We start from the raw sequence: 16240 nt of genomic DNA on the forward strand, positions 1-16240 counted from the left end.
TAGTGATACGAATGGCGAGACCCTGAAGGGCTAGGTTGTCGCGGTAGGTACCCGTATGAATGTACACGCCTAGTGATACGAATGGCGAGACCCTGAAGGACTAGGTTGTCGCGGTAGGTACCCGCATGAATGTACACGCATAGTGATACGAATGGCGAGACACTGTAGGGCTAGGTTGTCGCGGTGGGTACCCGCATGAACGTACACGCCTAGTGATACGAATGGCGAGACCCTGAAGGGCTAGGTTGTCGCGGTAGGTACCCGTATGAATGTACACGCCTAGTGATACGAATGGCGAGACCCTGAAGGGCTAGGTTGTCGCGGTGGGTACCCGTATGAATGTACACGCCTAGTGATACGAGTGGCGAGACCCTGAAGGGCTAGGTTGTCGCGGTGGGTACCCGTATGAATATACACGCCTAGTGATACGAATGACGAGACCCTGAAGGGCTAAGTTGTCGCGGTGGGTACCCGTATGAATGTACACGCCTAGTGATACGAATGGCGAGACCCTGAAGGGCTAGGTTGTCGCGGTAGGTACCCGTATGAATGTACACGCCTTGTGATACGAGCGGCGAGACCCTGAAGGGCTAGGTTGTCGCGGTGGGTACCCGTATGAATGTACACGCCTAGTGATACGAATGGCGAGACCCTGAAGGGCTAGGTTGTGGCGGTAGGTACCCGTATGAATGTACACGCCTAGTGATACGAGTTGCGAGACCCTGAAGGGCTAGGTTGTCGCGGTGGGTACCCGATTTAGTATACACGCCTAGTATTTAAGGAACTTTTGTTGTTCAGTATATTTGTTAATGTTGGTATAAGGGGAACCTATTTACTTTACTCTCTGTAGTACACCAACGTAATGATCCCTTTGTGTGGGCAGCTGGAGTGTTTGAGATAATGTAGCACAAAGCACATTGAGACTATCACCAACACGACAAGCAGTCAGTCAGGCGAAATAATAGTTATCCAGCCAGTCAGATCTTGATTCAACTTGAATTTGGACACGAACAAAGCCGTCTGATCCGACTTTTTTGGATAAAGCCTACTTTAAAGGCTGCCATGACGTGAGCTGCTAATACCGTAGGCCGCCGTGATACCACCTTCTTTGTTGGCATTCGTGATAATATACACCTCAGTGTTGGCCGCTGTTCGCATAATGCAATTTTATGGGCAGGTGTCCATTTTCCGCCTATTGTGATGTATACCAACTTTGTAGGCCGCTGTGCGATAATCATTTAGTATATTGTAGGCTGCCTTGGTATATTCCTTCATGCAAATTGTAGGCTATATGACCCTTCGTTTATATTGAAGACCGCCGTGATAAAGTCATTCTTGTATACTGTAGGCTGTCGTGGTATAATCCTTCATGCATATTTTAGGCTGTCGTTGTATATCCCTTCATGCATTATGTAGGCTGCCGTGATATATCCCTTTATGTATAGTGTAGGTCGCCGTGATATATCCCTCCATATATTTGGTAGATTGTCGTGGTATATAATTCTTCATGTATATTGTAGGATATCGTGGTATATTCCTTCATGTATATTGTAGGCTTTCGTGATGTAATTCTTCATGTATATTGTACGCTGCCGTGGTATATCCCTTCATGTATATTGTAGGTTGTAGTTATGCAATCCTTCATGCATATTGTAGGCCATCGTGGTATATCCCTCCATGTATATTGTTGGCTGTCGTGATATGCCCCTTCATGTATATTGTAGGCTGCTGTGGTATAATCCTTCATGTATATTGTAGGCTGCTGTGATGTAATTCTTCATGTTTATTGTAGGCTGTCGAGGTATAATCCTTTATGTATATTGTCGGCTGTCGTAGTATATCCCTTCATTTATATTGTAGGCTGTCGTGGTGTATTCCTTCATTCATATTGTAGACTGCCGTGGTATAATCCTTCATGTATATTGTAGGCTGCTGTGATGTAATCCTTCATGCATATTGTAGGCTGCCGTGTTATATTCCTTCATGTATATTATAGGCTGTCGTGGTATAACCCTTAATGCATATTGTAGGCTGTCGTGGTATACCCCTTCATGTATATTGTAGGCTGTCGTGATGTAATCCTTCATGTATATTTTAGTCTGTCGTGATATAACCCTTGATGTATATTTTAGGCTGTCGTGGTATATTCCTTCATGTATATTGTAGGCTTTCGTGGTATATTCCTTCATGTATATTGTAGGCTGTCGTGGTATACCCCTTCATGTATATTGTAGGCTGTCGTGATGTAATCCTTCATGTTTTTTGTAGGCTCTCTTGGTATAGTCCTTTATTATATTGTAGGCTGCCGTGGTATAGTCCTTCATGTATATTGTAGGCTGTCGTGATGTAATCCTTCATGTTTATTGTAGGCTGTCGAGGTATAATCCTTTATATATATTGTCGGCTGTCTTGGTATATCCCTTCATTTGTATTGTAGGCTGTCGTGGTGTATTCCTTCATATATACTGCATGCTGCCGTCATATAATCCTTCATGTATATTTTAGGCTGTCGTGATATAACCCTTGATGTATATTTTAGGCTGTCGTGGTGTATTCCTTCATGTTTATTTTAGGCTGTCGTGATATAACCCTTGATGTATATTTTAGGCTGTCGTGGTATATTCCTTCATGTATATTGTAGGCTTTCGTGGTATATTCCTTCATGTATATTGTAGGCTGTCATGATGTTATCCTTCATGTATATTGTATGCTGTCATGATATAATCCTTCATGTATTTTGTAGGCTGTCGTGGTATATACCTTTATGTATATTGTAGGCTGTCGTGGTATATCCTCTATGTATATTGCAGGCTTTCATGGTATATTCCTTCATGTATATTGTAGACAGCCGTGTATAAACCTTCATGTATATTGTAGACAGCCGTGTATAAACCTTCATGTATATTGTAGACAGCCGTGTATAAACCTTCATGTATATTGTAGGCTGTCGTGGTGATGTCTTGGTCATGCTCAAGCAATACTAGTTATCGACTGTGGAGAAACATTATTTCCTGTGCTCCGTGATACAGAAGGGCGAGGTGGGCCATTTTTGTTAGGTTTCATATACACGAGGTTGTCGTGTACTGTTAAACATCCGCTCTCGTTACCCCAAACTATGACACAGCTACCACCTTCCCCTGAAATGCACTCTCAACTGAGGTGACGTGAAATGGGGTTTAACGTCGCGTTCAAGTAATTAGTCTTATATATAGTGACGGGCATGTAGTGACGTGCATGTTGTAACGTGCATGCACGTTATACAAAGGGAATAGTTTGTTCGGTGACCACTGTTGCTTTTAGGCAGGTAGTCTCAATATTTAGGTGTTGCCCGGGCCAGTCCACGGGTGTGGGACCAGTGAAGATCCGGGTAAGAATAGGTTTTCAGCAACCCATGCTTATTATTATCCTTGTCGTAAGAGGCGACTAACGGGATCGGGTGATCTGGCTCGCTGACTTGGTTGATGCATGCCATCGTATTCCAATTGATGCTCATGACATCAATCACTAGATTGTCTTACAGACCGCCGCCATACAGCTGGAATTTTGGTGAGTGCAGTCATAAATATCAGTCATTCGTTCACCCAACAGTTTGAATGATATCGGTTCGATTGCGATTCGATTCTGAATCAACCATCGTGTGTATTGGATTCTGAACAGACATTGAAAAAAAAAAATGTTTTTCGCCTTCCCCGATGTATTTATAATTCCTTCAATATGCCCCAATAAAGATTGGTGCAATTCGCTATACAGAGTTGCGGCGTAAAATACTCACTCAATTCAACATCATCCATACATTTCCCGTAAGAGCAAAACCATCCACAACATTATTCCTAACTTCAACATCAACCATAAATTTCTCGTAAGAGCAAAACCATCCACAACATTATTCCTAACTTCAACATCAACCATAAATTTCCCGTAAGAGCAAAACCATCCACAACATTATTCCTAACTTCAACATCAACCATAAATTTCCCGTAAGAGCAAAACCATCCACAACATTATTCCTAACTTCAACATCAACCATAAATTCAACACCCAAAGTCATTTACACCATGTTAGAAATCCACTACAACGTCAATATCGTATAAAGCATTATTGCCATTTTTGACACCTCTTATCATTAACAGTGATTCAAAAACACATGCTCATGATATAGACAGATTCGTACATTCGACGCTGCCTTTAGCAGAGATTTCTTACGAATATAGAAAGGATTCTGTCACTTTTATGTATTAATATTAACACAATGCGCTCCGTCGACACTATCAACAGCATTAACATCGTCTATCACATGTATCACCTCCCTGCACTTAGAACGACAAGCCGTGGTGGTGGCAAAGAATGGTTTCTTTATTAACACAGTAGCACTACAGAACCGGGCGATCAATAGTTACAGAGTCGAACATAGGAAGACGACGAAGTCACGTTGACACTTGGGCAGCTGAGTGCTGGTCTGGCTGGTCAGTGCTCGTCTCTCCTTGTCCCTGGTTTTCCTCTCTCCTACTGTGACTGCTCTTGTTTGCCGGTTCTCTCTTGTTAACACAACCTGCCTGCTTTTAAAGGCAGCTGACCGATCATTATTCTGCTGAGCTAGTCAGTTCTGATTATGCTGTTTACATAAGTACGTCAGCTGACCAATTATTATTCTGCTGAGTTGGTTAATTATACAGTGCAGGTGCACGACTATTCAGTGGTTGTTAGGGCTCACACAATGCCCATGGCAAATAGTGTTACACATCTACAACAGTAGCAGCAACCAAAATCTCAAAGTGGTCCTTGCTCAGGAACTCCAGCGTTATTATCGTCATCTGCTAGAACATCTATCTGGCCTATTAGTGAGAGCGGGAGCATAGTTTTACGCCGCTTTGAGCAATATTCCAGCAATATCTCAACGGGGAAGACCGGCAAATGGGCATCACACCATGTGGGAAACTGAACCCGGGTCTTCGGCGTGACGAGGCCAAAGCTTGAACCACTAGGCTACCCGACCGCCCTATCTGTCCTTTAATACACCATTCATCTTTAACCTTAACATAATTTAATTCAAGTATTTGTTGCAAGCATATCCGTGTGTCTTATATGTTGCATTATAGCTTCATGTCCACTGTACATCCTATCAATCATTATTAGCAATCTCATTAAAATCAGATCTAAGTTCTCGCTGCCGCTAAACAAAGATCTGAGGACATCTCATTACGGGTCACACCAGAACGACCTTTCGCGAACTTTTGGTCTGATCACTGAAATGACTAACAAGAAGTCGACATCAGCCAATTTAAAAGCAGCTTTCTCGAGCTTTACGGCACTCGTTTCAACCTGTCGACTTTCATTTCGCTTCGCTTGAAAAATATGTTCTCGATGAAAATTGAAAAAAACAAACGAACATTCCGGAATGTCGAATATATGGTTGAGATTGTATGACAGTGCTTCTCACGTTCTGTGCAACGCCTCCTCCGTTCAAATGTTTATCCTACGGAAGCAAGATATAGACGATAATATTGACGGAATCAGTCGTATGGGCCGTTACTGTCGTTCGAAATACCACGTGTTAACGTTTTCGAGATTGAATGATTAGAAAACACATTCCGACTGTCACTTTCATGATCTGGTAAGCGACGCTTTGATTGGTTGGATGAAAGGTCGTTCTGATGAGACCCGTAATGGGATGTCCTCAGATCTTTGTTTAGCGATAGCGAGAACTTAGATCTGGTTTCAATGAGATTGTCGTTCTTATCGTCTTGTTTCAGAAACTTAAACCCCCGTTCGAGTAACGATGCGTTGACCTATCACGATGGCCATTTGTAGGTAATAGAGTACAGACATTAAACTAATATACAGTCGCTGGAAATGGATGCAGGTGATCTCACGATAGTAATCAGTGTATTGCATTTATTCAGTGAACCAAAGTGAGAGGAACTGTATTTAAGAAATATACGACAAGTGGGAGTTGTTTATTGTACAATAAAACTCTGTAGGGAGAATAAACCATGAGATATTCTCCCTGCAGTGTTTATTGAAGGATAAACAACTCCCACTCGTCGTTTATTTCTTATATGAGATATCAACATTATGTACAACCTGACGATGACGATGAAATATAGTATTACCCTTATTTCAATAATGATGTCTCCCTCAATAGAATCCGACCTCGGCGATGTAGGACAAGTCTATTTTATGCTCAGGTGGGTTTTGCCCCTTTTATTTTCGCAATCGTCACGACGATTACCTGTACCATTTCTCCCAATGGCGATTGTCATATCTCCCCCGCTTTTGGATGCGATCGTTCGGCCATCGCGTTTAAATGCGTTGCCCAGCTATCTATGGGGGACATCTCACTAGACATTCCCTCTATAAAAATAACGTTATCCAATATACGACGTCATTAAGTTGTGAACATGTTCGAATCTCCAGAAATGACCTTATGATAGAGCAATGTTTTATCGTGAAATAACGCTTCGTTCTTCATTGTTCTTTGCGATTTATCGCGTAGCTATCTTATATAAGGGGGCACGGTTGGCCTAGTCGTCTAAGGCGCCGCGATTCGCTGTGCAGAGTTGCGTCCCTTGGGCACGCCAGAAACCTATGATTGTGGGTTCGAATCCCGGTTCGCCCCGATTATGTTTCTAGGTTTGTCAGCAGCATACCCGTGCTCGTGGGTTTCACCGAAGTGGTAAACGTCTGAGACCTGCATCACTTCGGGCTTTCCTCCCACATTAAGCTGACACGCCGTGATATAACTGGAATACTGTTAAAAGCGGCATTAAACCCAACTCACTCACTCACTCTCTCACTATCTTATATAAAGTATTCAACAGGAAGAAACCGTCGTTTAAAATCACACACAGACACTTGTAGCTATTACACATTCGCCTATGGACTCACGCCTTCTTATGCAGGGTTCCATCTCTTTGACGTGACAGAAACGTTTGATCGAGGGTTCGAATCCCAGATTCCCCCTGATTGTGTTTCTAGGTTTGTCAGCACCACACCGTAGGTGTCATTAAGTTGATGGGGCGGTCGGGTAGCCTAGTGGTTAAAGCGTTCGCTCGTCACGCCGAAGACCCGGGTTCGATTCCCGACATGGGTACAATGTGTGAAGCCCATTTCTGGTGTCCCCCGCCGTGATATTGCTGGAATATTGCTAAAAGCGGCGTAAAACCAAACTCACTCACCCACTCACTCATTAAGTTGATAACTTCTGAGACCTGGGGCCCATTCGACAAAGCGTCTTTGCGCTACGTCAATCGTAATCCAATGTTAAGAGTATGGTAGTTACGATCAGCTTAGCGCTAAGATCGCTTTGTGGAACGGGCCACTGCATTTCTTAGAGTCTCCCTCCACACACAAAGCCGGCATGTCGTGATATAACTGAAAAACTCTCAAAGCATTGTTAAACCAAACGTCATCTCGGTAGCTTTGTCTTACGCCTATAGACGTTCAACATCTCTAAGGGCTCTTCTCTCACAAGACGCTGACACGAGGAGACGTAATATATTCTAGCTGTCCTTGCAGCGTTTAACCAACGTCACCACTGTGGGGCAGTCAAACACTTGTTTTTAACCAAAGTCTCAAGAGGAATATATTGTATTCGGTTGGAAAATGTCACGTTGAATGCATTAAGTCCATAGTGCTATCAAAATCCCCAGACAAGGTAAGGTTTTTATTCTCTGAGTGTCTAGATGCATGACTGGGTGTTTATACTTTTAACCTGTATCACCTATGCTTCACACCATCACAAGGGGCAAGGGTGGCCTAGTCGTCTAAGGCGCCGCGATTCGCTTCGCGAGTTGCGTCATTTGGGCACGCCAGAAACCTATGATTGTGGGTTCGAATCCCGGTTCGCCCCGATTATGTTTCTAGGTTTGTCAGCACCATACCCGTGCTCGTGGGTTTCACCGAAGTGGTAAACGTCTGAGACCTGCATCTCTTCGGGCTTTCCTCCCACATTAAGCTGACACGCCGTGATATAACTGGAATACTGTTAAAATCGGCGTTAAAAACCCAACTCACTCACACCATCACATATACAGTGACATAAAACGTATTGAGGCCAAGTGTGGATATATTATGCCAATCAGTATTTATATCAGGGTATATATATAGCAAAGGATCGCATGTCGTTGATATCGAGCCATGCCCATTTTAATGTAGTATGTGTTAATAAGCCGTCCTAAGCCTGACTTTGCGTTGGTAGTTATCATTCAATAGTAACAATATTTTAGAGGCCTCTTCCAGTTTGGTTAATCCGGAGGTGAAGGAGAACAGCAAACACAGAATGGTGCTTTTCTTGCGATGAGTTGCACACTGTCTATAGTTATATTATGGCATCATCTGATTTTACTTGGGGCACAGTGTACTACAAGGTGTGATGCTTTGCCCTATATACATAGTGTTACATTTGGCTGGTGGGAAGTCATCATACTTCTATCACGATATACCATGATGCTTTGTCAAGAACTGTGCAGTGAAGATTACACATTGCATCATGACCAAAAAGTCAGTTTCTTGAATTGTTATTGACGTGAATGTGTCTTTATGGGCGTTAGTGCTTGCTCACGTGAGTGTTTTTCTGCGTATGTGTGTGTGTGTTTGTGCGCGCGTACGTGTGAATGTAGAGTGTAGATACACCTGTACATTATGGACCACGGCATTGAACATTCGAAACTATCATCAATATTATACAAATCCACATATGGTATATACATTGCGTAGATCGATGCTCATGATATCAATCACTGGTTGTGTGCTCCAGACTCGATTATTTATAGACTAGAATATTGCTGTGCGGCGTTGAACAATTAACAAACAAACATACGTGGTACGTCCCTTCACACGTTGAGACAGACAAACAACGTCCGTTCGTACATACCACTATTAAAACTCGTTGAAGACCAGGGCCCACTTGCACAAAGCGATCTTAGCGCTAAGATGATCGTAACTCCCACACTTTAACATATTAGGCTTACAATAGTCGTAGTGCTAAGATCGCTTTGTGCTAGTGGACCCTGAACTTTAAGTTTCGCTTATCTACCGCTGACATTCCCTTGTGAACTTTCGTTGATTTGTGTTTATAGATACAACGGCTTGCAGGGTTTATTGACGTTTCTGCTGCAACAGACATTCATCATTTTGAAACATACACCACTTCTGAGACTAGCAGGAACGATCGAGGTTGTTAACAGAGGGCGGGGCATTTATCTGGTTACGTTAACCAGGTTAAAAACACATATAGATTTGCCATGATGTATGCGATATATCTTCACCTGATGTCACGCTTCATAATCTCAGACACAAAGAAGGTGAAGGTCACGGGCTTCTTCGTATCCTGACAAATTTCCTATGGAACATTGTCATTGTTGCAAAGCATTTAGTCATGAAATGCATTCGAAGAAAGCATGTATATTTAGCTTCGTCTTCATTTTTGTGGTTGTCCGATTTGCCCGAGGTGTTGATTATAGGATAGGTCTTCAGAAACCCATGCTTGCCGTAAAAGGCGATTATTTTTAAGATTGTTGATGCACGTCATCATATCCCAAATGCGTGGATGGATGCTCATGTTGTCAATCACTGGATTGTCTGATCCAGACGCGAATATTTACAGACCGCCGTCATATAGCTGGAATATTGGCTATTATTGCTGAGTGCGGCGTTAAACAACAAACAACATTTCTTGAATAATATCATGAGGACACTTATTCACTCTCCATTCAATGTCTATTAATTATCTCTGAAATGTAGCTGACAGCTTTAAAGGTCATCTTCATATCGCCCTTAGGGAGACCAACCTGAATAGGATAGAAACGTGTGCGATTAGCTTCTAATTGACGAATTACAAAGAATAAATGCAATTAATTGTTTCCGGCGACTTGGGAAAGTTGACCAAGAGCTCAAATGTCTTTCACTGACCTGCGTTGTGTCCCCTGGTCGGGCCAAAGTTCCTATCAAAGATTTCCAGTATCAAAAGCATGTCCTATGTTGTGGCTATTATTTTTTCACAAACTCCAGAATTATCTGCCAAGCGTTTACCGGGACTGACAAGTGTGCGAGACATTGAAATACGCTTCAACATTATGGTACGAAAGGTGCAGGATTCAGGCGATAAATATTATTATATTTGGTCGTGTTATGGTAACGATGGTAAAAGATTGGCGCATCGATTACTCAACACAATAGTTTTACGCCCGCAAATCTCAGAACACAAAATGTTAATAATTGTGAAAGAGTGAGTGATTGTAATGCTGAAGTTAGTGAGTGAGTGAGTATGGTTTTACGCCGCTTTTAGCACTATTCAAGCAATATCACGGCGGGGGACACCAGAAATGGGCTTAACACATTGTACCCATGTCGGGAATCGAACCCGGGTGTTCAGCGTGTCGAGCGAACGCTTTAACCACCAGGCTACCCGACCGCCTCGCTGAAGTTCGATGGATGATGTTATTGATTAGTATTTTTTAGTATTAGTATTTGTTTAGTATTTATTTTGAAATTGTTTTATGGAGCCTTGAGAGACTGAAATTATAAGAAAGTTGTTTTTTGTTTGGTGTAGAGCTGCTGATATAACCAGTAATTCTGCTGTATTTGAATTAGCATAGGTTTTATAACGGTAATTAGTGGTAATTGTAACGACTTGGTCTACATGATACCTATGTCTGTGTTTTAGTTAATGTCTTGTAATGCATCAATATGTATGTAGATATGTATTGGCCAGTTTGATTTGATGTGGTGAAGTATTAAGATGTAACACATGTGGCGTCTCCTTCGAAATGTGCCTCTGTTCACCCAGCAGTGAATGGGTAACCGGTAGGATGAGATTGCAATGTGGTTGTTAACCTTCTAGCGCCTGACAGGCAGCTTGGGTTGTATACTCCCCAGGGAGCTGAGAATGATTCTTGAGTGCACATTGATCCAGTGACCGGGGTAATAATAGCGGTTTGAGCGTGCCTTGAGTGGTGTGGAAATATGCGCAATATAAATAGCCTAGTATTATTAAGTACAGATTAAAAAATTAAAAAGTGCAGCAAAGAGGGTTTTGGTGATCCTGGCACAGGCTGGTTAGGCTCATCATCTGCTTGCCCCCTCTACACGCAGCCCAGGCAGCGAATGGGACTTCTCCAAGGAGGCGCTGCCGAGTCAAACCCACCCAGAACTTGTCGGAGAATGTGAAGACTCCCCAGCACTGCAGCCTTCTGCATTACCCAGATTGTCAGAAGGGCTGTATTCCTGGTAGCAAACCCGGGTACTCTCCCAATGTCAATCAACAGATTGGGAGGTACCAAACCTAAGGCACCGAGAACAATGGGGAGTCAGACAACTTGGTACTTGGGATGCACGCGTGACATTTCGAAAGCCAGGTCCGCATATTTGCCATGTTTTTCCACAATCTTGTCAATCACAGTGTCAAAGGGGGACAGAAAATTCAATTATAAAAATGATTTTAAGGTTTGTTGGCCTGGATACGTCTGAGGCTGTAAATAGGCCTATTCAAAAGATTTTTGTATCATAATGATTATAATGATTGGTAAATATAAGCGATTGAGGGAAGAGCGAGGGTGGTGGGATCTATTGCCTGATATGATTCTTCGTGTGAGGGTGTCAGTACCCTGAATTTCTTGTTTCGTCCAATCAACAACGCCAAAAGAATATGAAAGGACGGGTACAGCATAAGTATTTGTGGCTTTTACTTTATTGCGAGCGTTCAGCACTGAACTCCAGATTTTCTTAAGTCTACATTTTACTCTGCACGAAGTTTTTCCTTGATATGGGCATTTTGGAGTTTGTCCCTCATCTGCATCCCTAAGTACGTATATGCCTGACCTTCCACGAGATAGTCAATAACTCCTCCTCCAAGTAAAGTGACTGATCCTCTCTCTTATACCTTGCCACGTTTCAGATGAAGAATGTTGCATTTGTCGAGTCCAAAGGATATGCCGATATCATTAGAAAAGGACTCGACAAGGAGAATCTGTTTTTTGAGTGTGGATCCTCCATTGGCAATAAGTTCAAGGTCATCAATGTAAAGGAGCTGAGTAAGGGATGTTGGGGATCTGTGCTGAGGAGGTCCAGGATGATAACCTTCCTTTTTGCTATTAAAAGTTTAAAGGATTTAATGACAAACAGAAAAGCAAAGGACTGAAAGAAGCGCCCTGGAATATTCCTCTTGCGAATACATGTCAAGTTGAGTTGACCAGCAATTCATTAAAGACTTGAGTAAAACAACTAGTCGCTCGGGGAGGTCAATACATTCCAGTGACTGCAAAATCCATTCGTGAGGTACAGAATCATAAGCTTTTCTGTAGTCTATCGAACACATTGAGAGGTTACGGTGGTAAGTTTTAGCCTCTTCAAGGATACTTTTCTGAACCAGCAATTGATCCTTACAACCCCAACATCCCTTTCTGGCTCCTTTCTGCTCCATGTAAATACTGTCATTCGAAGCGCAGTACGATGACACGAGATCTGTAAGACACCCTGTAAATAATTTGTACTGTGTGTTCAAACAAGTAGGGGCGGTCGGGTAGCCTAGTGGTCAAAGCGTTCGCTCGTCACGCCGAAGACCCGGGTTCGATTCCCGACATGGGTACAATGTGTGAAGCCCATTTCTGGTGTCCCCCGCCGTGATATTGCTGGAATATTGCTAAAAGCGGCGTAAAACCATACTCACTCACTCAAACAAGTAATTGGGCGGAAGTTTTTAGGGTCAGTCAGATCACCTTTCTTTGGGAGAAGTATTGTTCGCCTTTTGCACAACCAAGGCGGAACATCCCCTGCATTCACAAGAGAATTAAAACAGTGAAGTAATGGCGTTTGGACACAAGGGAACAGTTTCCAATACTTGTTTCGAATACCATCAGGCCCTGGCGCCGTATTAGATTTGGACTTTTTAATGACATTTTTTAGGCAATCAGGTGTAATGAAACACACCAATGGTGACCTTATTTTTTCATGTACACTAGTATTGTAATCCTCTACCCATGGTTCCTCGAGGTTACAGTTGCCGGGGAAAACTGTTTCCAAAACCTTTCACTGGTATCCATGGTGGGTCTTTTCTCATCACTCTCATTTGTTGCATTTAATTGCCTGTAAAATTGTTTTTTCATTTGATTTAAACAATTTTTTTTGTTTTATGAAATTATTTTTCTTATCCCACTTTCTTTTTCTTGCTGTCCAAACCTTTAACTTTGCCTTTAGAGAATCAAGAATTGGATTGAGAATTTTCTCCTTTGTTAGAGTTTGTCTCCATTCTCCATTATTATTATTATCATCATCATCATTATTATTATTATACCGTAGGCATCCAGGTACTAGCATCTGCTCAAATGTGGTTTTTATTTGTTACTCGACCAGCGAATGCGTTCGCATTTCAGTAACCATTCTCAACTCCCTGGTGAGTATACAACCCAAGCTGCCTTCGGGAGCTAGAAGGTTTTTACATCCACCTCACGTATCGGGTACCCATTCCCTGCTGGGTTCAGAGACACATTTATTTGAACTAAATCACTTGCCCATGGTGACACCACAAGTTTTGACACTTTGTGTTTCGGGTGTATGTACGTATTCGCGTTGAAAGCATTTTGTCACCTTAAATCGGACGAATTGGTTCTTTTGAGGGTGTATGTATACAGGGTGTATGTACTGTACACTAAGGTTAGTGACAACACAGTAAGAATCCCTAAACATTGTTGGTCCATAAGCTGAGTAACAACCCGGTTACGAGCGGGATACGATCTCAGCACCTGGCGCTTGCTAACCTTGCGTATTTGACCGCTTGCCCACTCCGTGAGATTGGGCGGTAAGGCTCATGTTGGGGTTTCCCCGGTTTGTTTGTTTGTTTGTTGTTTAACGCCGCACTAAGCAACATTCCAGTTATATGACGGCGATCTGTAAATATTCGAGTTTGGACCAGACAATCAAGTGGTGGACATCATCAGCATCGATCCACTCAATTGGGATACGATGACATGCATCAACTAAGTCAGCGAGCCTGACCACCTGATCCCGTTAATCGCCTCTTACGACAAGCAAAGTCGCCTTTTACGGCAAGAATGGGTTGATGAAGACCTGTTCTACCCCGGATCTTTACGGGTCTTTTTCCTGGAAGGGTAGTTTTTTTGCATTTTAATTGGGATTTTGTAGAATTATGTAGCTGATAGTATCAAGTCATATGGCTTAGACTGTGTTTTTGTTTTTAATTGTTGTTTGTAGTTCATGTGCATTTATTGTTTTATAAATTGGGAGATGTGTGTTTTTTTTGTATTTTGGATAATTTGTTATGGTTTTTTTTATTTGTTGGGGAAAAGTGGGGCTCCTTCGTTCGAAAAATGAGCAGCATCTGCATTCGCGCTAGCTTTATTTGTGGTGGAACTTTTATTTTGGAATTACCTTTTATGGCTTTAAATTTGTTCCCCAGAGTTCTTGTATTTTGTTTGCCGAAATTGAAGTTATTACAGAAAGTTTGCCAAAGACTTTTCTTTGCTCCCTATTATAATATGTTTTTTTGTTATTTCTGAGTTTTTTTTAACTAAAAGTAATTTAGATCGGTCTCTCTGGGATTGGTTGAGAGCTTTTTTGTGTGTTTTCTTGCATTAATTATTTCATTGCTCCGCCGTGGGACTGGGTTGTGTGTGTGGTTACTTTAGAAATAGTGATACATTTAGTGTCAATTTCATGTATTTAATTGGTGAGGTTAGTGTTAAAATGTCAATATTGGTAATTGTGTTTGTGTAGCGTCTGTGTGAGTGTTAAGTGAACAGCTGCCAGTTTGGTGTTTTGAAATTGAAATTTGTTTGCTGGGTGTTTCCTGGAGATTGGTCGTTAGCTAAAGGTAGATGTTTGGTATGTTAATGGATATTTTGTTGGGGCATTGGTCTCGGCCTCAGGGCATGTTATGAACTTGTTTGCTTGGAGAGATTTGCTTGGAAATGACCGCTTCTATTGGGTTTTGAAGATGGTTGGCTGGTTAACGGGTTGGTTGATTATCATTTAGAGTTATTAAGTTGTTGTTGTCAATCCATTCTGTTATCAATTTGCCAAATTTATTTGGATATTTGTTTGTGCCCAATATTGGATGGTGTGCTTTGAAGTCTCCGAGAAAAGGTGTATTTTGATTAATATTATTAGCAAGGATGTCCAAGTCATCTTGAGTAAAGGGTTTGGTTTGTTTGTTTGTTTGTTTGTTTATTTGTTGTTTAACGCCGCACTCAGCAATATTCCAGCTTTATGACGGCGGTCTGATAATAATCGAGTCTGGACCTGACGATCCAGTGATTGACATCATGAGCCATTGTTAGAAATAGGATCAGAAGAGTTATTATAAAGCATGGTAGTGGGGCTAATTTTGAAATTATTTATTTGGGTTGCATTTAGAAAGGGTGAAACTGATTCTTGGTACAGTTTGGATACGAGAACGAGGCTATGGTATATTTTTGCAGTGGGTTGTCTTGTGTCTAGGGCAGCTGCTACAAACTCTATGAGTTTGTTTATGTTGTTGTGAAATTGTTGTGGAGTTATTGTTGCTGAGGGTGGTGTTTTCAGGTTTGATTTTAATTTGCGGGGAATATTTTCTCGTTTGGCTTGGTTATATGGGGGTGCGGTTGTTGTGCTTGATGTTGGGACCGAGGGCTGTGATGGGGGTTGGTTAGGTGGTAGAGGTATGGGGAGGGCTGATTTAAGCTGGGTTTGGGCGTGTTTGAGTAGGGCCGTGGTTGGTAGGAGGGCTGATTTAGGTTGGGTTTGGGTCTGTGTTTGAGTAGGGCCGTGGTTGGTAGGAGGGCTGATTTAAGCTGGGTTTGGGCGTGTTTGAGTAGGGCCGTGGTTGGTAGGAGGGCTGATTTAAGCTGGGTTTGGGCGTGTTTGAGTAGGGCCGTGGTTGGTAGGAGGGGTGATTTAGGCTGGGTTTGGGCCTGTGTTTGAGTAGGGCCGTGGTTGGTAGGAGGGCTGATTTAGGCTGGGTTTGGGCGTGTTTGAGTAGGGCCCTGGTTGGTAGGAGGGGTGATTTAGGCTGGGTTTGGGCCTGTGTTTGAGTAGGGCCGTGGTTGGTAGGAGGGCTGATTTAGGTTGGGTTTGGGCGTGTTTGAGTAGGGCCGTGGTTGGTAGGAGGGGTGATTTAGGCTGGGTTTGGGCCTGTGTTTGAGTAGGGCCGTGGTTGGTAGGAGGGCTGGTTTAGGCTGGGTTTGGGTCTGTGTTTGAGTAGGGCCGTGGTTGGGAGGAGGGCTGGTTTAGGCTGGGTTTGGGTCTGTGT

The sequence above is a fragment of the Haliotis rufescens genome, unplaced genomic scaffold (genome assembly GCF_023055435.1).
Source record: "Haliotis rufescens isolate VD_foot unplaced genomic scaffold, xgHalRufe1.0.p SCAF_91, whole genome shotgun sequence".
NCBI classification, from domain to species: domain Eukaryota; kingdom Metazoa; phylum Mollusca; class Gastropoda; order Lepetellida; family Haliotidae; genus Haliotis; species Haliotis rufescens.